The sequence below is a fragment of the Artibeus jamaicensis genome, unplaced genomic scaffold, assembly GCF_021234435.1.
Source record: "Artibeus jamaicensis isolate MK-2021 breed Jamaican fruit bat unplaced genomic scaffold, CSHL_Jam_final scaffold_286, whole genome shotgun sequence".
NCBI lineage: Eukaryota > Metazoa > Chordata > Mammalia > Chiroptera > Phyllostomidae > Artibeus > Artibeus jamaicensis.
Window position 1 is genome coordinate 2362953 of NW_026522034.1, and position 21223 is coordinate 2384175.

The window sequence follows — 21223 nt, forward strand, 5'->3', positions numbered from 1 at the left end:
GGAAAACACCAAGGCAGAAAAAAGTAACTAGCTCAAGGTCACATACCTAGTAAGCCAAGCCAAGCTTCAATCCCAGTGTTCTGCAGCCAGACTCTGCAGTTGTAATCAGTACGTTACAGAGCCCACAGCAGCCACATTTGCTAAGGAATAAAAGCATGGAAGAAAGCCAACAACTTATAGCTCTTTCCTCCCAGCAAGAGTGTCGTCCTGTGCTTGAGCCTATCCACAGGGACTGAGCATGCCACAGACTGAATGCTGTATCTACCCCCGTCCCCCCATTCACATACTGAAATCTAATCACCAGTGCAATGGCATAGGGAGGCAGGGCTCTTGGGAAGTGATTAGGTCATGAGGGTAGAGTGCTCATGAATGGGATTAGTGACTTTATAAAAGAACTCGCCACCGGGGAGGGGGAGAAAGTGGGAGAGGAGGAAGGGGGGGAGGAAGAAGAGGACGGAGAGGTAGATGAGAAGAAGGAAGGGGAGGAGAACAAGGAGGGGGAGAGTGAAGATTAAGATGAAGAGTGAGGAGTAGGAGGAAAGTGAGGAGGCCTGGCAGGTCTAGGAAGGGGTGGAGGTGGCCTTCCCTGAGCCAGCCCAGCACTGCTCCCTCACAGTCCTCCCCGATCCTGGAGTCCATGCCCAGCATGGTGGGCCTCCTCTCCATGACCTTTCCTCTGGGAAGATTTTCAGAGCCCCACTTCAAGAATGAGCACCAAGTCCCGGTGCCTCTCATACTTTTGTCTGCAGGATTACTTCGTCATGTCTGCCCTCCTCAGTGCAAGCCACAAAATGTGACTGGAACACAGAAAAGGGAGATGGCAGTGAGATGGTGCACAAGGTGGGGGTGATTGTCAAGCACGACACGTTTGACAAGGAGAACTGTGACTGTGACATTGCTGTCCTCGAGCTGAAGACGCCCATCACATTCCACATGAACGTGGCCCCTGCTTGCCTGCCCGAGAAGGGCTGGGCAGAGTCAACACTCATGACGCAGAAATCGGGCATCGTGAGTGACTTTGTACCCACAAGAAGGACCACGTGGCCACCACCCTCAAGATGTTGGAGGTGCTTTATGTGGACAGAAACACATGCAAGCTGGCCACCAAATTCACCATCACCCAAAACATGTTCTGTGCTGGCTACAACTCGAAGCCCGAGGATGGCTGTCAAGGGGACAGGAGGGGTCCTCATGTTACCCGGCTCAAGGACCCCTACTTTGTTATTAGCATCGTCAGTTGGGGAGAAGGATGTGCACAGAAAAGAAAGTTCAAGATCTACACCAAAGTTACCAGCTTCCTCAAGTGGATCAGTAGGTCTATGGAAGTCAAGGTCAGGGCCCACAGTGAGCAGGAGGTCCCTATATCATCCCCCTTAATAGAGTGATGCCACCCAAAGACCCACTGGAGCCACTGGTATCTTATTTTGTCTTAACATTTGCCATTCTGAGCAGGCTGATCCTGGAATAAGCTTCCTATCTGCAATGATTAGATCTGTGCTGGTTCCTTATCCTGATTTTGCTCTTGCTCTATTGAAGTGGGAAATGAAATTTTCATTTGGAACATTAGATCCTGCCTTTCCCTTACCAGGTCGGAATATTCCTCCTGGAACTGTTATATTTTATAGGACAGGGCTTTACACTCCCCAGGAAGACTCCTCTGCTCAAAAACTGTGAGGGAGCCATTTCCATGCATGGCATGGTTTTCTGTTTCTGGTTGACCTGAACTGCCGTCTTGGCCAGCCGCACTCACAACACTTGAGAATAAATGGCCAAGGTTCTAGGAGCACAGAGAGAAGGCACAGCAAGGGTCAGGGCCAGAGCACGACTGGGATGCCTCACCCTGGGGTCAGGGTAGGGGTTCTCCACATGTGCCAGCACGGCTTCCCTCCCCATGGCGTTCCCCATCTGGGACGAGACAATGGTGCAAGTGTGTCCTCCAGGAGCTTCCTGTGAAAGGCAGACTACCTGGGAAGGAAAGGCCCAGAGAACTCACTGGCAGGCACATTTTAACATCTGGCTTCACGCTAGAATCACTTGGGCACTTTTAAAATGTGCCCAACCCTGGGCCCACCCTCCTGGCACAGTCTCCTCAGAAATTCACACACCCACTAGGTACCAACTGCCCCCAGACCAAGAGGCTCTGGAGTCCTTCATCCAGGCCACAGCCCAGAGCACTTAAATCAGTGCCTCTGGGGGTAGGCATGGGCCCCCTAGATTTCTGCGGCTCTTCAGGTGACCCCGGCCCTCCAAATACCAGCTCCGGGCCCTCAACTTAAATGGTCGAGAAAACCAAACATTTTAGAAAATGGAAAAGGGCACCTCGGACCAGACCAGTGTGTTCCAATGTCCATGTATGGTTTGCATTTTATGTAACTTTGCTAAGCAAAGTTTCAGGGTCCCACTACAGAAACTCCCCAAAATGTCAGCAGCTTTTTTTTTCTTTCTGTAAACAGGAACTATTGCAAGGTAAGAGTGTTTTATAAACACAAGGCATTGCACAGTTAGAAAAATCAATATTGACAAGTATGCAGTTCCCCAGGAACAGTCTGAGAGCAGGAAAAGCTGAGGGTGGTATTTCTCCTCTTGCCTGTCTCGACTCCTCCTCAAAATGAGCCACTGCCAAACGGGCTCCTGAGGCCCTTCCTGGAGAAAAGGCCTCAGATGGCAGGAGATTTCTATGCAGTTGACCGGTCTCTGTCCCAAGGCAAACCCCAGACTTCAGTTCCTATTTCTGGAGGTCAAAGGTTGTTTGGAATCCAGAGAGATGCTACTTTGCTGTTAAAAAGAAAGAGAGAGAGAACTCAGAGAAATCGTTTACCCCTTACTCCACGTATGGGTACCATGAAAAGACAGACAGTCAACTACAATCCAGGAAGTAGGCCCTCGCTAGACACCAAATCTTCTAGAACCTTGATCTTGGTCTCCCAGTCTCCAGAATTGTGAGAAATAAAGTTCTGATGTTTCTAAGCCAACCAGGCTGTGGGATTTTGTCACAGCAGCCTGAACGGAATAAGACACGGTGGCTTCTATGTCTCTTCTTGGATTGTCTCCCTCCAAAGCTGAATTGATCCTCACTCTCAATCCTGCTTCTTTCTCCCCCTGATAAATTCAATGTATGGGATGGTGTTAGAATTTAAAGCATTCAATGGGATAGGAGAGGAGAGGTTTAGTTCAACATGGAGTCTGGTGGGTGCAGGGCCCGGGCCATCCCTGGGCCTCATTCTTCTCCCACAGGGACTCTTTCTCAGAGCTTTTCCCAGCAGGTGCAGAGAACGAACAGGAAGTCGTGGCTGTGGCTCTTCCGAACCCTTGCTCTGAGTTTTACTCCCCATACAGAGAATTTTATTGCTCATTGAATGTCTGGGCGCATTTTCTCCACACCCTTTCCACCTAGCACAGTGGCCCCCACATTTCCTCAGCCCCTTTATAGTTAGTAGAGGCCATATGGCCAATGGGCTGTGAAAAAAAGTGATGTGTGTCATTGCTTAACCAAAGCATTTAAGAGCCAGTATGTGACTCTACCATTTTTTCCTTCTTTGCAACAGTGAATAAAGGAGGCCACATGTTTCAGATGGGGCATGACGATGCTTCTGCCAATCCCCCGCATGACTGTACGGTCCACAGCCTGACACGCTCCCCACCTCCCACACTGGACATATAATGTGAATGCACATGCTAAAAGAAGAAAGAAGGGAACCTGTATTGCATCAAATCACCAAGAGTTCAGAGAGAACTCAGTGCAGCACAACCTTGTTATCCCAACTCATCACTTGGGAGCATATGTCCTTGCTGCCTCTAGTCTGAGAACACACTCAGATGACTGTCGGAGTGTGGAAACTAAGCTCCATTTGGGAGCCCCTAAATGCCATGTTTTGCCATGTGCACATTATACACAGGATTATTATACCCATTAATATACCCATGGCATGTAATTATTATACCCATATATAATGTACATCCTTATTTTTCTCTCAAAAATTTGGGCAAAAAAGTGCCCATTATACATGGCAAAATAAGGTAACTAGGATTTCAAGAGGGAATGGAATAATCTCAATACCCAAGTTGAAGAATTCACTATTCACAAGGAACGTGGGAAGGTTCCAGGCCCTGCAGCAGGATCCATCAGCAAGACAATCTCCACTTGGAAAAGGGAGGCGTTCGCCCAGGCAGGCGGGAGCATCTCCATGACAGTTGGGGCCTCATCCTACATTTAGGAGCTTGAACTTGACTTTAGAACAAAGGCTAGGGCATCTTCCGAGCTTTATCCCTGAAGCAGGTCTGGGACCAGCTCTCAGGAAGGCCCTGGGGCCCCCAGCTCCTCTGACCTGGATAGACAGCTGGGTGGGGCGCTGACAGCTGGAGGAAAACTGACGGGGCTTGAGCTGCAAATGACCACAAGCTGCAAGCTTAACTGTGGGTTTCTACTGTGGACTTATTGGCACTTTTCTTTGGCAATTATCACTCTGAATGTTGTGCGCTCCAGTGGATCACCCAGGTGTGGGATGACCCAGGAGACGGGGAGAAGAGGCAGCCCCACAAGACAAGAAAGGGTGCTGGCAGGCAGGCAGGCAGGCAGGCAACCCAAGGGGAAAGCTTCTTGTATCTATAAACACCCTGCATCTCTTTCCTCTCTCCAAGAAGTAAATTTGGCTGTTCTGGAATACACTCCTCCCCCTAAACCCAACATGAGTACAGTGAAGCTTCTCTGAGGCTATTAGAAAGACCCTTCTACTTGTGAAGGCAAAACTCGAGAAGTTCCTTGTATATAAGCCCAGATGCTGGTGTCAAGATTTCTATGTTTTGAACTTTGGTCAGGGTAGCAGGAAACTGTGGCACTGCATGGCACCCTGCAGGGGTACTAGGTGAATGGGCTGGGTGGGGGGGTGGAGGGGGAATTGGGCTGGAGGTATGGGCATTGCTTAAATTAAAGAAGCTCCTAAGACAAGCCACACTTGCTAGGACCTGGGGACTTGGGAATGCGGGGCTTCCAAAAGAGCAGTCATACAAAAACCTCTGTCAGAGGCTTTTGAGTGGAACTCCCTGGGAAGGTCCGAAGTGAGTTCTGCTATCCTTCTGGGTAAGAATAAAAGGTTGTGACTGGGTGCAGACCTGAAGCTTCAACCCAGTTTGGACACCTTGTACCCACCCTCATGGCCACAGGATTTGCTTAGATATGCTGGTGGGAAAGAACTGCTGCCACAATTTGCTGAGCTTCTCACTTTTGTTTTCTACAGGTAAGTTTCCAGCCAGTGATGCTGTGAATTAGCCATCCTGGGGTCAGGGGCGTAATGCTGGCTTAGGGCTAGAGTGGAGAGTTAGCTGGGCTGGGGTCAGGCTGGATCCCTGGCTCAAAAGTACTCTCAAACATCCCCACTCAGAGAGGAGAGAGTTTGCGACTTGGACATCATGCTCTGGTTCTCAGAGGCCTGAGCAATGTTGGGATGAAGACGCCGGCAAGTGGGAAACACCTAATTAAAGTGCTGGGCTGGGGTGCGCAACGTGGGTCATTCCCTTGAATGATTTCTGCTGACTGGGCTTCACTGTCTGCCATGGGTTTGGGGGCTGACATAGATCCGAAGGCAAATGTTGGAAGAGTCCATATGGGGAATTGAGGCAGAGCTGGCGTAGGAGTGGGGTGACAGGTAGAGGAAGAATAGAGGGGGGCAGAAAGGAGATGAGGGCAAGTGCCAGCACCACTGTCCATCACAGTCATCAGACACTTGTCCCTCCCTGGGTGAGCACTTCACATGCACCAACTCACCAAAGTCCTGCTGATGCCCTGGGAGGTGGGCACTGCTATTACCTACATTTTCAGGAAACTGAGGCACTTGGGTGTCTAACTTGCCTTGTAAGGAATGGGCTGCATTTCAAACCCAGGCAGTCTGGCTCCAGTACTCATCCTAAGAGTCTTTAATGAAACTGCATTGGTCAGGTTAGAAATGAATGAAAGACTCCTCAGTGCCAATGGTGGGAATGCTGTCTGTGGGTGGTAAGATCCAAACTGGCAAAAACAAAACAAACAACAAAACACTTTCTGTCACTTACTAGTCCTGTGACCTTGAGCAAGTTACTTCACCTTCCTACACCTGGTCCCTTACCTGTGGTAGGAGAGACTATAGGGCATGTGTGTGTGCCGTGCAGGTGTCCTGCCTGGAACAGTACTTGACAGAGAACAGACACTCCACAAAACGTAGACGCCCCCACCCACCATGAAGCCACAACACAGATACGCCAGTCTCCAGAACTTCTAAGCACGTACATGTGTGCATGCATGTACCCATGTGTACACGTATCCTCGCCAAGGTGAGCACTCACATGTAACTCTATGCATTTCCTCCCTAATCCTGTCCCGACTCAGGGTGGTGGTGGCATCACCTACGCTGTCTGCTAGCCGAACTCCCAAACTCTCGCCCTCTCTTACCCTCATATCCATCCCATCACCACAGGCAGCTAGTTCCTGAATATTTCTCAGACTCGCCTTCTCCCAAATTCTCCCCGAGCCCACCAGCACTCAGATGCCTCCTGCCCTCTGCATGGCAGGCCCCTCCCTGCCACCCTCGCACAGTGGCAATCAGATGACCGTTACCAGTCGCAAATCGGACCTTATCCCCATTCTGCTGAAAGTCTTTCCAGGAAGCCCAGCGGCTCAAGATGTGAAATTCAGAAGCTCAGAGGAAAAGTCTGATGGATTTCACTGAATAAAAACCTAAAGCTTCTATAGGGCCAAGCTCAGTTAAAAATGCAAACGGCGGACGACCAAAAATACAGGGTTTGTCGGAAGGAATGCCTGCTCGGGTGTGGTTGGTACGGTAATAATGTAGGTGTAATAATTTATAGTTTTAATTTGAACATTTCACCTAAAATGTCACCTGGTGTGCTTGAGTGTGATACTGTTATATTACAGAACTACCTGCTTGTGGTTTTGTAGTAAAAGATTTTGTAACAAAAAGAAGCATTATTTGTGCCAGGCCGTGTATTTCCAACACACATAACAGACAAAAGTTTTTAAATGCTTAACATACTAAAAGCTCCTTTATGACTATAAGAAAGGCAAAAAAGAAAAGAAAAATGGGCAAAGAATATAAACAGCTGATACACAGAGGAGAAATACGAGTGGCCAGTGACCACCTGAAAAAGATGCTCAGCCTCACTGGGGAGAAGGAAAGGGAGGATTAAAACCACAGGGAGATGTTTTCCTGGACCGGCAAAAATTAAAAAGTGTGGCGATGTTCACTGGAGGGCGGGGGCCTAACATGGCCCAGCCTTTCAGAACAGCAACGTGCCAGTACCCGCCAAAATTTAATAAGCAAACCCTTGCCCTGGCAATCCCACAGCTAGAAATCTCTCACGGATAGGCTTACATGTGCCAGCAAGATACATATACAAAGCCATTCGATGAAGCATTATTTGCAAAAGTGAAAAATGGAAGACAACATCAATATCCATCAACCCTGGACTAGTTGCAAAGATGATGCCACACCCAAACAATGGGATATCAGGCAACGATGAAAATAAAACACAGTGGCTCCGTGCGCTGTGATGCTGACAGATGTCCGCAAGCACACCGTTCAGTGAGAAATGGAACCTGTGGGGTAAAGTGTATCATACGATTGCATTTATTTTACTTTTTAATTACTGATTTTAGAGGGAGAGGAAGGAAGAGACAGAGAGAGAAGAAAGAGAGAGACAAAAAAAACATGTATCTGTTTTTCCACTTAGTTAATACATTCATTGGTTGATTCTTGTATGTGCCCTGACCGGGAATCGAACCCACAAACTCAGCACAACAAGACGTGAGCCACCTGACCAGGGCCCATTTCTTTCTTTCCTTTTTTTTCCCCTGTAAATAAATTTTAAGAAATATGCTTGTAAAGGCAAAGAAAAAGTTCTGGAAGGAAGTACACCAGACCAACGTAAGTGGGGACTTGGCAGAATGAGATTTAAGGGCAAAGAGAGAACTTTCCTACTTAACAGAACACACTTCTATACCTATTGTTTCAATACTTTCTCATGAGCAAATATTTCTTTTACAGTAAAAAGTAAAGAAACTACCCTGTTCGAGGACCCCTCACAGGCTGCAGGACCAAGTCCAGACCCCTCAGTCTAGCACCCAAGGTCCCTCAGGACTCGGCCTTGTGTACCACCACTGGGGTCACCCCTCATCTCACTCCTACTCTAAGTCTAGACACGTCCGGCTCCCTTGCCTGTCCCCCAGACTGCCTCTGGGCCTTTGCTATGTGGTTCCCTCTTCCCAGATGTCCTTTCCTGTGTTCTGCGCCTCACATCACGAGTTCTTGCTCATGCGTCCTCACCTTCTAGACACTCTCTGTGAACGTCTCCCACGCACAGCCCTCACACTCCCTCCCGTGATGGCGAAAGCCAGCATCCAGGAAGCATACTGTGTGTCTATGTATTGACTCGTGCAATTCTCATGGCAGCCCTGGGAAGGTTTGTTAGCACCTCATTTAACAGATGAGTAAACTGAAGCACGGAGAGATTATGTGACTTGCTGAAAGTCACACCGCCAGGAATCTGCAGAGCCTATAAATGAAGTCAGGCAGAGTGTCCGTGCAGCCCCCCATCGTGCTCAGCGCACAGGGCTGGACTCCCCTGGTACCTGAGCTTGCCAAGCTTCAAGATGTGCTTGTAAGACCCAAGGGTGGGGCCCACCTTGTTCTTGCACCTAGAACCTGGGCAGGTGGGGAGCACACATAGGGTATGCTACTGGGGCCAGAGGGCCAGAGCCAGTCCTCACCTCCACCCAGCCAGGGTTAAGTAAGTGGCTGGTCTCCTGAGGAAACTGGGGTGGAGGAAAGGGTAGGGCCAGCTGCACTGACCCGGGACTGCTGAGAAAAGGGGTGAGTTTATGGAAGCACGGCCCCTCCCAAGGTGAGAACCCCAGCAACCCCCTGTGCACCTATAGTGTGCTAGGCCCTGGAGTTAAGTGGCTGGGAAGTCAGAGGCCAGGACCAGCCTTGCCCTCCCAACAGCTGCAAAGTCAGATCCAGGGAAAACAGAAGCCTAAGAGGGGGACAAAGAGCTGCGGTACGGTGCTCAGGAGAGAAGGGCCTGGCTTCCGGTCGGGGTGAGGGCAGACAGGCTCTCCGTGAAGGAAGTGGCATCTGACCGTCGGTAGGAATGCAGACTGGAGTAACTACTGTAGAAAACAGTACGGAGGTTCCTTGAAAAACTAACAATGGAACTGCCTTATGACCCAGTGATTCCACTGCTAGGAATGTATCCAAAAGAAACCTGAAACACTAATTGAAAAGAATATATCCACCCTTACGTTCACTGTAGCACTATTTACAACAGCCAAGATATGAAAGCAGCCCAATTACCCGTCAACAGATGAGTGGATAAAAAAGCTGTGGTACCTACACTCAATGGAGTACTACTCAGCTGTTAAATATGAAGGAAATTTTACTTTGTGAGCATGGATGGACCTGGAGGGTATTAATGCTGAGTGAAATAAGCCAGGCAGAGAAAGACAAATACCATATGATTTCACTTACACGTAGAATCCAAATAACAAAATAAACACTCAAAATAGAAACAGACACATAGAGACAGGGAACAGACTGACAATTGTCAGAGAGGAGGGGGTTGAGGGTCTGGGTGAAAAAGGTGAAGGGATTAAGAAGTACAAATTGGTAGCTGCAAACCAGTCACAGGGTGTAGAGTACAGCACAGGGAACACAGTCAATCATGTCATGATAACTATGTATGGGGCCAGGTGTGCACCTGAAATATTCACAGAGTGGTGGGGACCACGCTGTAAAGTACCTGATTTTCTAACCACTATGCTGTACACCTGAAACTAATAGAGGATAATACTGAATGTAAATTGTAATTGAAAAAAAAAGGAATGGGCATTCGGGCCGGTGTACAACAATTGAGGAGGAGGAGGATCTGGGCACAGGGAGCTCCCAGGAGCTGGAGCAGCTTGAGCGGGGCCTGGAGTGGGCAAGTGTGGGGAGTGCTGGGGAGGAGTCCCTGGTTTCTGGCTGGAGCATGAGGCAAGTAGGGAAGCAGCAGTGGACTGGGGGGCGGTGGAGGGGGGCGACGTTGCTGGAGGCCCTTGGAAGGAGAGCTGTTTGCAGGCAAGGACAGGGTGATCCTGGCCATCTGATCTGGTCAGGCAGTCCCCCTGAGCAGTTATCCGCATGGCTGTGGCCTGGTTCCTGACCTTGGTTCCCTCACTTGCAGAAAACAGTGTGCCTTCCCAGACTGCTGAGAGGACTGAATGACACGGTGGTTTTCAGCTCCTGGAACCAAGGGAAGGAGGATGGACACATCTGGCCGCACATCCAGGAGACAGGGGCAGCTCCCTGAGGGTATCTATCAGCGTGATGTGAATTTACGTGCACGTGTCCCCCCAAACCAAATACAGTCATTGTGTTTAAAGTGCAAATTCAAGACAATGTGATTGCAGACCCTTCACCTTAAATAAAAATGACAGGAAGAGCCCCAGGATCTTGAGTGGGTCCCTTCCCCTCTCAGGGTCTCATTTGCCCCCTGTGGGAGGTTTCTCTAGGCCTGGTTATTCAGAAAGGGCCGGGCCATGGACGAAGGGAAATGGGGTAAGGAAGTGGAGATCCAGAGGGGTGGGATCCAAAGAGGGGAGGGGTTGGATGAGGGAAGCAGAACCCTTCTTCTTGGGGCTAGTCCCCTACCCAGCTAGGGCCCCTCACCTCTTCCACTCCCAGCTAGTGCTGGAAGCCCTGGATACCAGTCCGACCTGCCCAAAGTTAAAGCCCCCCACCCCTCAGTGCCCAGGCTGTATTCACCCAGATGAGGGTGGAGGAGTCAGAAGAAGAGGAGCCCCATCACCCAGGGCAAGTTCACTGGCTGGCACAACAGTGTGCAAGCCTGGAGGCTGCAAGACCTGGGAACATGCCCCACCAGACTGCTGCAGGTTAGTACCATCAGGCACATCCCTCCAATCTCCCTGTTCTCTTCTGTGCAATAGAGAAAAACACCTTTCTTGTGAGGTAATATTATCAACCCAGTGCCTGGCATACAATCAAACCCCACAGATGTCCTTTGGTTCACCAGTAGATGAGGGTGGCACAAGGAAGTCACAGCCAGTTCTTGAGGGGGTGGGGAATCACTTATCCTAGGCCCTCCACCCTTCCATGGGTGTGATCCACCTCATCTCTCACCTCCCGGAGAGCAGAGAACCCCTCTCGACCTTCTCACCAGACTGCCTCCGGCACCTCCCTCCCACCTGCTACCCGAGGAATGCTCTGAGTACAGAGCTGCAGCTTCCCAGCTTCCTGGGCCTCAGCTCTGATTGCCAGGCTGTCAATCCCTGTTAGTTGGTCACCTCCCCCACCAGCCCTGTGGGCAGAAACCATGCCTGATTCATCATGTCCACTCCACCGTGTGGGTCCTGGCACAAGAATCCTGCCCACAGGCAGCAAAGCTGGCAGTGGGGATGAAAAAAAAAGCCACTCACCCCTCCTACCTGGACGCCTGTTTCTCTGCTGACACATCCATGACAATGCTAGGCTCACTGTGGGGCTGGGATCAGTGCTCAGTGTGGGACCAGGAACAAGCTTCCATCTGTCCAGGATCAGGGCTCAGCGTGGGGCTGGGGTCAGGGCCCCATGAAGGAAGTTTTCTGCTCCTACCACCCAAGGCTCAGGACTCTCCCCAGCCTCACCCATTGCTTTGAAAACAACATATTCTGCCTCTGGGTGTCAGGGCCTGTCTTCGGGGTCCCCACTATGCCTACCCTCTACCCTGGCAAGACCCATCCTGTGCTCTACTCCAGACAGCTGTGCTGGGATCCCCACACTCACTTTGCTTGAGTCACCACATGACCCCAGCAAAGGCGGCTCAAGGTGAGAAGTGCATCCTTGCATCCCTAACAGGCCTTCGGGAACACTTCAGGCACGGATGCATTCCCAAGCCAAGAAAAAGTAGTTCGTGGCTTTCCTCGGGTTTTTCAATTATCCACCCCACTGCCCCAACTCCATTAGCCCAGCTCGTCCAGCATCAGCTACGGTAAACTCAGGTCTGGCTGAACATGCAGGTGGAGGCACATGGCCAAGAGATATGCCACCCAAGTGCCTCCTCCTATCACAGTGCCTGAAGTCCTTCCTCGGTGCTCCTTGCTGTAAGCCACACTCGCTCACCCTCCTCTGAAACCTCCACGCTGGGTCTGCTAGCCCAGGCCCGGCACCCGCGGGGTCTGAAATGGGAGCTTCATCAGACATCGGTCTGAGTGGACATCAGAGCTGGGCTTACTTCTGAGAATGGCAATGCCAAGGCAGAAGACGGTACCACCCCTCAGCACCCACCCAGCCAAGCCCCCTCACTGTCTCTGCCTCTGCTACTCTCACAGAGGGTCGAGTTGGTTTGCTGGCAAGACACGTGATTCTCATTTTAATTAATTTAAAAAATTTAATCACTGCACTAAACTTCTCATTATTTCACTCGAATACCCATTAAGTAAATTTAATCATCGGAGGACTGGGTTCCCAAGTGTCTTCCATTAGTGTCTGATAAGACGAGGAGGGGAGAGAGAAGCAGATGGGAAGCAAAACATGCCACTTGTGACTTGTGGAGGGCAGGGTGGGCACTGTCCTGGGGCCACCATGGTCAGGCTCCCCTGTCTCCCTGGGGAAAGGCATGGCCCTGTGCCGGGGGAAGACCCCTCAGCCCAGCTACCCCTAGGATGCAGAAGGCCTAGCGTTGGGCTACAATCGGTGCAGAATGCTTCATTTATGACCACTCTTGGTTATTTATACCCAGCTCCTTCTAAAAGAGTGTGATGTTGCCGAGAACGGCAGAAGCCCCAAAATAAGAGAAGAAAACAGAACAAGGGACAAAACGAGAGAGATAAAGATAAAGCCAGAGACAAGGCTATTGAGCAACTACATGCCACAGCATCCTGAGTACTTAACAGGAGTGGGCCACAGGCCATCTATGAGTCTCCTAGCAGCAAAGGCAAAGAAAGCAGCTCACTTTGGCACTCACGCAATAACCAATAGAGTATCCCTGAGAAAATGCCCACTGAACTTTGGCCTTTCCATCTGTGAAAAGGGTGGAGCTAAAGGTGGGACTAAAGGAGATAACCACTGGCTGAAGCAGTCAGCAGAAGCTTCCTGGAGAGTATGCTAAACTGGGCCTTGAAAAAGAGCACGGGCAGACTCTAACAATCATTTGTTATTTGCCTCCCCCAGTTGGAGGCATCTCCTTACTGCCAGCAGAACCATAAGTTTCCTCTGGGAAACACCTTCCCCTCATTTCTGGTCAAACGGTTGGGAAAGGATGGACCCTGAGCCACAGACCATCCCTGTCTCCAAGCCCTGTACACCCAGTTAAAGGATCAAGGTGATTCAAGTCTTGCCAATAGGGTACAAGAGATCAACTCCAGGACTTTTATTTGTTCTATAAGGAAAGCAGATTTTCTGTCCACCTCAATCCCAGATTTAAACCTGGAGGCAGGTTGCCCCAAATTGCTGACAGATATTTTGTGACCATATCTTGTGAAATACCACTAGTAGAGTCATCACCAAGGAAGAGGTACAGAGGAATACAGATGAAAACCAGAGGCTGGTCATATACTGGATCAAGCCCTGCCTGAAGTCCATATTACCACTGGACACTTTGGTTACATAAGCTGACCATTTCATTTTATTGAGATAGATTTTTTGTTACTTGCAACCGAAAGGATCCTGACAGCTAGTGTTCATAAAGGTATCCTTCCTGTTCCAGGGACCAAGAAGACTCAGGTATCCCTAGAAGCCAGGAAGTGGGCAGGGTTGAGATGCCACCTACCGTGACTGCTACTGTGCCCCAGTGAGTCCCGAAGCTTGAGGGGTCCCGTTGATGCAGGCTGGGGTGAGAAGGACGCTTGGAACCTGGTCCAGGGGCTGGACAGGGCCAGAGCTCTGAAATGCCTGTGGGAGGCTCCGTGGCCCCATAGACTCAGGACAAACAGGACATGGTCTCGGGATCCCTACAAAACAGAAGCAAGAGTGATGAGTATGATTCATTTGGGGGAAAGAGGGACATTTGGGCACAGGTGGTAGGGCAGACAGTGGCCACACCTTGACAAAGGAGAGACCATAATCAGTCAAGTTTGTCTTCACTTTCTCACACCTTGCATCTTATCTCCCCCATTCACTGTCCCTTCCTTTAGGTTCCTCCCCACCCCCTGGAGAATCTCCAGGCTACAGAAAAGCATCTGCAGAAGGTCTGCCCTCTGCAGAGAAGAGAGGATTGGGGGCAAGTACAGCTGGAAACCACATGCTGTTGCCAGAGTGTGTGAGTTTGGTGGTGCGGAAGGGTTGGAGGAGCTTCACCCTCTAGTGCTGTGGACTCATTTCTCACAGTTCCTCTCCCAGCGAGTACCCAGAACTAGGCCCAGGGCCTGAGGCAGCCAGAGTGGGACAAGCCCAGTAAGGTAGCCATCTTCTTTGATCTCCAGTCCAGGCTTCTAAAGGAATCCTAGGGAGGATGATGTTTAACCCAAGGGGATGGATGATGGTGATTCAGGCACGGGCAGAGACCTGAGTAGGCCCTACAAGGATCTTCCCCTTCAAGGAAACAGGAACCGCCTACTCTACCTTCAAGCCATCTTCCCTTGGGTGTCATCTCTGGCTGGGGGACACCTGGTGGGACCCACACTTGTCCCTAGCTTCTCTCTGAAGCCAAGCTGAAAATTTTGAAAAGAGAAAAAGGGTATGGGTCTTCCAGGACTTCCAGAGTCCTGGCCTTTGAAAAGTCACTTGGCCTCCTTAGGTCCTTACTGGTCCTCTGAGGGCTGCTCATCCTCCTCTTGGCTCCGTAAAAAGGCGTGATGACAGAGACTCCAAGTCACAGCACAGTAAGGCACTGGCTCTTTAGAAACATCTCTCCACTGGCCCAGTCCAACAGGGCTTTCTGCAAGGATGGGGTGTTCTGGGCCTGTGCTGCTCAACGTAGTAGCCACTAGCCGCAAGTGGATATTAAACTATGGATAGCATGACAAGGAAATAAATTATTTTATTTTATTAATTTGCACTTAAGCTGAAATAGCCACATATGAGTAGTGGCTACCACAGTGGACAGCGTCACTCTGGACCAAAACTTGCCTGGCCCCTGGCCATAGTATATGGAGAAAACTGATGTCCAGAGAAGGGAGGGAATTTGCCCAAGGTCACACAGTAAGAATGTGGTAAAGGCAAAACCAGAATCTACTTCCTCTACCTCCTAGTCCCAACTCTCCAGGGCACCTGCTCTGAACTTCTCCATGTGGCCTTTCGCGTTCTCACACCATGTGCAGCACTAACATGCCAGATCCCCTGCTTTTCCCATCATGCTCATCACAGTCACACTGAGTGTCTTGCTGCCTCCTACCCATGTTGCTGCTCCTGTGTCAGCATATCAGACCACCTCTGATGGGACCTCCTTCTCCCAGCCACTGCTGCTGGCCTGTCCCTCAGCCACACAGCAAAGCAGCCTCAATGAAATGTCCCCGAGGTTGCCTGGGGAAATCCTTCATTAGTGGGAAAGTGCTCAGAGCACAGAGCTGTTCACTACGCAGTTATTTATAACAGCAAGATGCCGGAAGCTGCCTGAGCATCCCACAATAGAGATGACAAAGTGCAGCAGGAAACCTCTGCTCAGTGGAATATTACACAGCCATTAAAATGATAAACCTAGAGACTGCAAGTGACACCCAGCAATGCTTACCTAACAATACTGAGCAAGAAAAATGAAGAAACAGATGAGGGTGGGGGCTGGGTTGCCACAGTATGCAGGGCTCCATGCTTACCGAGCCCACTCACATCCGGTACCCCTGGATACACCATGACATCGTGGGGTCCAGATTGGTAACAATTCTACAGGTGGAAGAACCAAGGCTTAGGAAAGCCACATACACACCCCTGGTTACAAGGGCAGTAAGGGCAGAGTTGGGGCTCGAACTGTTAATTGCTGACTCTAAGGGCTGATTCTACAGCTGCCTCTTCATGCCAGAATGGGGCATTATGGGTGCCCTGTCCTTTCTAGGTATTGACTCACCTTATTTAACAAACACATACTAAGTGTCAGGCACCTTTCTAAGTGCTTTAGAAATGCTGACTCGTAATCTGCACAACTGAAAGAGGGAACAACTGCTACATCCTTATTTTTTGGATAAGGAATCTGAGACACAGAGAAAGAACTCGCCTGAGGTCCAGGGCCACTTGTACTTCCCACATGTTCTGTAAGGTTCTAGTATTGCCCTCACAGGAAAAGATCAGGGGGTAGGGAGAAAACGGTTGTTGCCTTGAGGTGGTGAAAACATGGATGTGTGTATGTTTTCCCTTCTTAATTTCATGGAAATTCTTTTTGTAGCAATTGGAAAAAAAAAAGTTCAAGAAATAAAATAAATGTACCACAGATTTTTTTTTTAAAAAAAGCACACGCAAAAATTAAAAATGATCAGATGCCCCCAAGAGAGCGCATACTGTAATGGTAATCTACCTCCCAGCAGCAGAGCTCATGTCTCCGGGCTTTTCTGCCAATTTCCTGCCCCTCCTACCGCTTCCTTCTGCCTGGGTGAGATCCTCACCTCAGAGGGCAATGGGGGCACAGTCCCGTGTGGAGCTGGACTTCAGTAAACACTGCCCACCTCCTTCAGCACAGCGCAACAGGCCAGCTGCCGGTGTGCTCCTCCTGTTGGCAAGGGTTGACCTCGAGGCCTCTGCCTCCAGTTGCAGGCTGCCCCCTTCCGCAGGTGAAGCAACTGAGGCACAAGAGGTGAAAGACCTCACCAGAGGTCACACCCTGTGTGTGCACATAAGCATATGCATGCTTATGGCCCACACGTACACGTGCGTGCCTCCCATGCATGCAGTGGTTCAGGCCCAGGCACCCCCAAGCCCATCATTAAAAGGGCAGGTGATTCCCAACTACACACAAACACATACGTTATTAACTGCTACTATATCCACAATTGTGTGGTGTGTGTTTCTCCTTTACATGTTTCTGTGTTATTTTTCATTCTGTCATCGAATACTTACTGAGCACTTACTACATGCTAGGTGTATTACAGGTACTGGGCATTTGGTAGGGTACAAAACAAACAAATGTGGCACTCTCATGTGGAGAGGGTTATACATGATAAGTAAATGAATAAACAAGAGAAGTCCAGACAATGATAAGTACAATTAAGATCACTGAACTCGGTAATGTGAGACAGAGTCCCTAGGCCAGGGCTAGGAGATTACTCTAGCTGGGGGATCGGGGAAGGCCTTTCTGTAGAGGTCACACCCGAACTGATACCGACGTGGTAAGGAATTCGTCACGCCTGGCACAGGAGGAAGTGGGCAAAGAGCAGAGGCAGGAAGGCGCCAGTGTTTCTGAGGAATAGCGGGCAGGCCAGGTGCCGGGAATAAGGTGGGCAGAGATGGGGGCAACTGTGGGAAGTGAGAGTGCAGAGGGAGGCTGGACCCCAAGGGCAAGTGTACGGGCTTTGGATTTCACCCCAACTGCAACAAAAAGTCACTAGAGGGTTTTAACAGGGACAGGACTGCTATGATGTTTCCCTCATTGTGAAGTTCCCTGGGGCTGCTGGGCGGGGCCTGAATTGAAGGGGAGCAGCCTGGGAGCAGGGGACCAGTGGCTTGGCTACTGCAGTTGCCCAAGGACAAAGAGACCAGGTTTGGCCATGGTGAGGGAGGGATTGGTAGCCCTCAGCATGGAAACCGTAGCGGAAGCAATGACCGGAGCTGGACGTGAGCAGTAGGGTAAGAAAAAGGCGTCGAGGATGACTACTAGACCTTCTGCCACGGACAGGCACTGCTTTACCATCAGTCCCCCCAACTCAAACACAACTATAAATAGCACATAACTCCTAAAATATCACAGCAGATGAGCCACCCATGAAGAATGTCACGCCCCCCACACACACACACACACACTGAGTCGTCCTCTGCAGAGCATCTTTCTCCTCCCAAGCCCCTGTTCTGTTCCCTGGCCCAGGGTGTGGTGTGTAGGGAGGACCAGAGATTGGGCACCAGACTCGGGCTGACAGGAGACAAGATTGTCCAAAAGACAGGACAGAGCAGGAGGCAAGATGGGAGGAGCCCAGAGGAGCTGGCCCAGAGCAGGTCCCCTGCACCTGCTGGTTGAAGAACACACTAGCTGAACCCGTGAGAAGCATGGGCGCTGGAGTGAGAGGGCGGCATCTGGGAAAAGTATGAGTTTGAGGATAAGACTGCCCAGGGTTTGAGTTCCAGTTCTGTCCCTTGCCAGCTCTGGGACCCTGGGTAAGTTATTTTACTTCCCGAGGCTCAGTTCCCTCATCTGGAGAGTGGCAACCACAGTCCTCCCACACGAGTTGTGATGAAGGTTCAGTGAAATGATGCATGTGAAGAACTGGCATTTTTAAATATTAGCATCATTCCCCTTTTGTTTTAAAAATAGGAAACCAGTTTGGGCTTAGGCTAGTGTCCATCCCAATAGAAGAGAAGTTCTAGAAGGGCTGCACAGAACACCAGGAAAGATCACAGCGAGTCGGAGGAGTTCAGCACCAAAGCGTAAGATAACCACACACCCTCTCCTGGCTGCTCAAAAAGGATGACGTGCAGTCCCCTGGACCTAGTGGCATCTGTGAGGCAAAAGTGGCAGCACGTTCTCTCCCGACGTGTTTAAACACCTGGTTCCCTGGGTCTTCCAAAAATGCTTCTCCATGCAGTGCTACTTTGTCTTCGTGCCCACACTCGTGGGGCCTAATGACAGGTCAGACGTGGAGAAAGGCGGGAAGGTAATTACGCCGCCCTCCACCCTCGATCAGCTCGGCCAGCTCAGCAGTACCTACCTCATGCTGTTTAAACTAACCAACAAGAACTCTCATCTCATCATGTGCCGCAGTGTGCTGGAATTCGTGGTTGAAGAGGGTGTGCATGACCTTCCACACCGGACGATGCCCAATTTGCCTGGTTCAGGTGGACCGTCAACCTTCACGTGGCCACATACTCCGAGTTTCAGCCTCAGAGCCCTCACTTCCCGGTCAGCACCAACCCCATGGCAGCATTAGAATACACGTTAAGAAGCTTTGCCTGTCTGGCTACTGAGGAAAGGAAAACTACAATGACAAGATCTACGAACTGTGGGTGATAGAGACCAAGCCTGACAAGGCTGTGTCCATCATCAAGAGTGACAAGAATGCAGACTCGGATGCCCTACTGGACTACAAAGAATCCTAAAAACAAGTCCAGCATGAGGAGTCAACTGAAGGCGAAGCTGACCACGGGGGCTGCGCCAGAGAGCCGGGCTTCAGTTTCTTCTCTGGCCCCAGGAAACAGACTGGAAGGGAATAACAAATGTGTAAAGCCTAGTCCCTCCCAAAATAAAGCCTAGGGGCATTCAAAGAGGAATTCCCGCCCTGGCCAGTGTGGCTCAAGTGGTTGCAGTGTCATCCCATAACTGAAAATCGGCAGGTTTGATCCCCGGTCAGGGTACATACCTAGCTTGTGGGCGCGACCCCTGCTATGGGCACACTCCATCCCTGCTGTGGGTGTGTGCGATCCCTGGTATGGGCCGTGCTGGAGGCAACCAACTGATGCTTCTCTCTCACATCAATGTTTCTCTCTCCTTTCCTCTCTCTCTAAAAAAGCAATGGGAAAACATGTCCTCTAGTGAGGACAAAGTAAATAAAAATAAAAGAGGAACTCCCAGTTATGAGTTTAAACTGGGTAAGATCACTTTCATCAGATTCATGCCCACTAGTCCAAAAGGTTGAAGCAGATGAAGCCGGAAAGCCATTACTTTCTCTGGAGGACAGTCACTGCATAAAAAGTTGGATGGATGGCTGACTGGGAAATAAAATAATCAACTGCCAAAAAAGAAAGAGTGACATGCACTCCAGCAAAGCCCTCATGATATCCTTGTGGAGGAGACAGGAAACTGGAAGAGGTTGCTCTATGGTTAGCTAAGTAACCACGTCCAGGAATGTGCAGTGTGGGTCAAACTGGCCCCCCAGGTGGATTCGCACTGACACTGGCATGGCTGGTCCTTGGCCATGCCTAGAACTATTTCGAAAGACTAGGATGGAATCCTGAAGGTAGGTCCAGCCTGGAACAGGTCAAGTACGGAGGCAGAGTCCCCTGCACCGAGCCCTCCACTTGCCCTAGGAATGGCCAAAATGGACAAGAGAGAGTCAGTAGAACATGGGTGAGTGCTGAGGGTAGTCCCCAGGGCCAGGTGCACAAAGTGTCTAGGGAGCCTGGTAGCCAGGAGACCCTGAGGCTGGGTGAGCTGGACACTCTAGCTCTGGAGATAGTACACCCTCCTCCGGACAGCCACGCCCAGTCATCAATGTATCTGTCCAGAAGGTCTTTGATAAAGTGAGATCTGCTCACAGGGGCCATGTCAGGAAGAGGTGGGCCTACAACACATGTCCCCTGGGAACTTCAGGTCTCTGACAAAGACTTGGCATTTATGGGCCCAGAGAGCACAGATAGGCCCAGTGAGAAAAGATTTCAGGGAGACAAACCTTTCTTCAGCATTAGGAACCATGAGCTCCTTGTCCCTGGGGGAGCAGGCAAGTGGAGGTCCGGGGACCACGTATGTTGGATGAGATTTGCACTAAACGGGAAGGGAAGTTGCTTTCAGCTGTGTGTTTGTTCAAGTTTATCAACATGTGAATTAGAGCTGGATTGTGTGGATCAAAGTGGGTGTTACAAAGAGTGATGGGAAGGCAAGGCAATGATAGTTATTATTACTATGACATTGAAGATCAAAGAACACTCACATCTGTTCTCTAGCTGGATCTTCTGCCCAACCTATGAGGCAGATAGGGTAGGATGCTTAACACCATTTAGCAGATGAGGAAACTGAGGCCAAGAGAGGAAATGGGGCCAACTCACGGTCCCATAGAGCATCAGTCCTACACTCTATCTACGGCTCCACATCTAGAGACCTTCCCTCTGCATCCGCAATAGTCCTGCTATTCCCTGCCCCGGAGGGAGCAGGAATCTCCCCCGCCCCAGCCCAGGCTTCAGTCCAGCTTCCAAGGTCCCCATCCCTAAATGGTAGAGGCTCTCCTTGCCCATCCCTCTGAATCCTGGGGGTAGAGTCCTAGCCTGGAAAGCATCTCCCAGGTTACGCAGGTGTTGCCCCTCTACCCTTTCTCCTTTTTTCCCCTGAGAGTCTTGCCTCAGCCGCTTAAAAGTTGGTTCCTTTAACCCAGACCTGAGCACAGACACTAAGCTTTGCCCAGGAAATGAACTCAAGAAGG

General features: G+C 50.3%; 1 protein-coding gene and 1 pseudogene across 1 annotated transcript in view; one reads left to right on the plus strand and one right to left on the minus strand.

Annotated features, from left to right (window-relative positions):
- LINGO1 (leucine rich repeat and Ig domain containing 1) overlaps positions 1–21223 on the minus strand; it is a 181887-nt gene that overhangs the window by 66980 nt on the left and 93684 nt on the right. The window contains exon 2 of the mRNA XM_037131149.2: positions 13792–13972. The gene's annotated coding sequence lies outside the window, so the exon portion shown is untranslated. The remainder of the gene's footprint in view (positions 1–13791; positions 13973–21223) is intronic.
- LOC119038368 (ubiquitin recognition factor in ER-associated degradation protein 1-like) lies at positions 829–19344 on the plus strand (annotated as a pseudogene).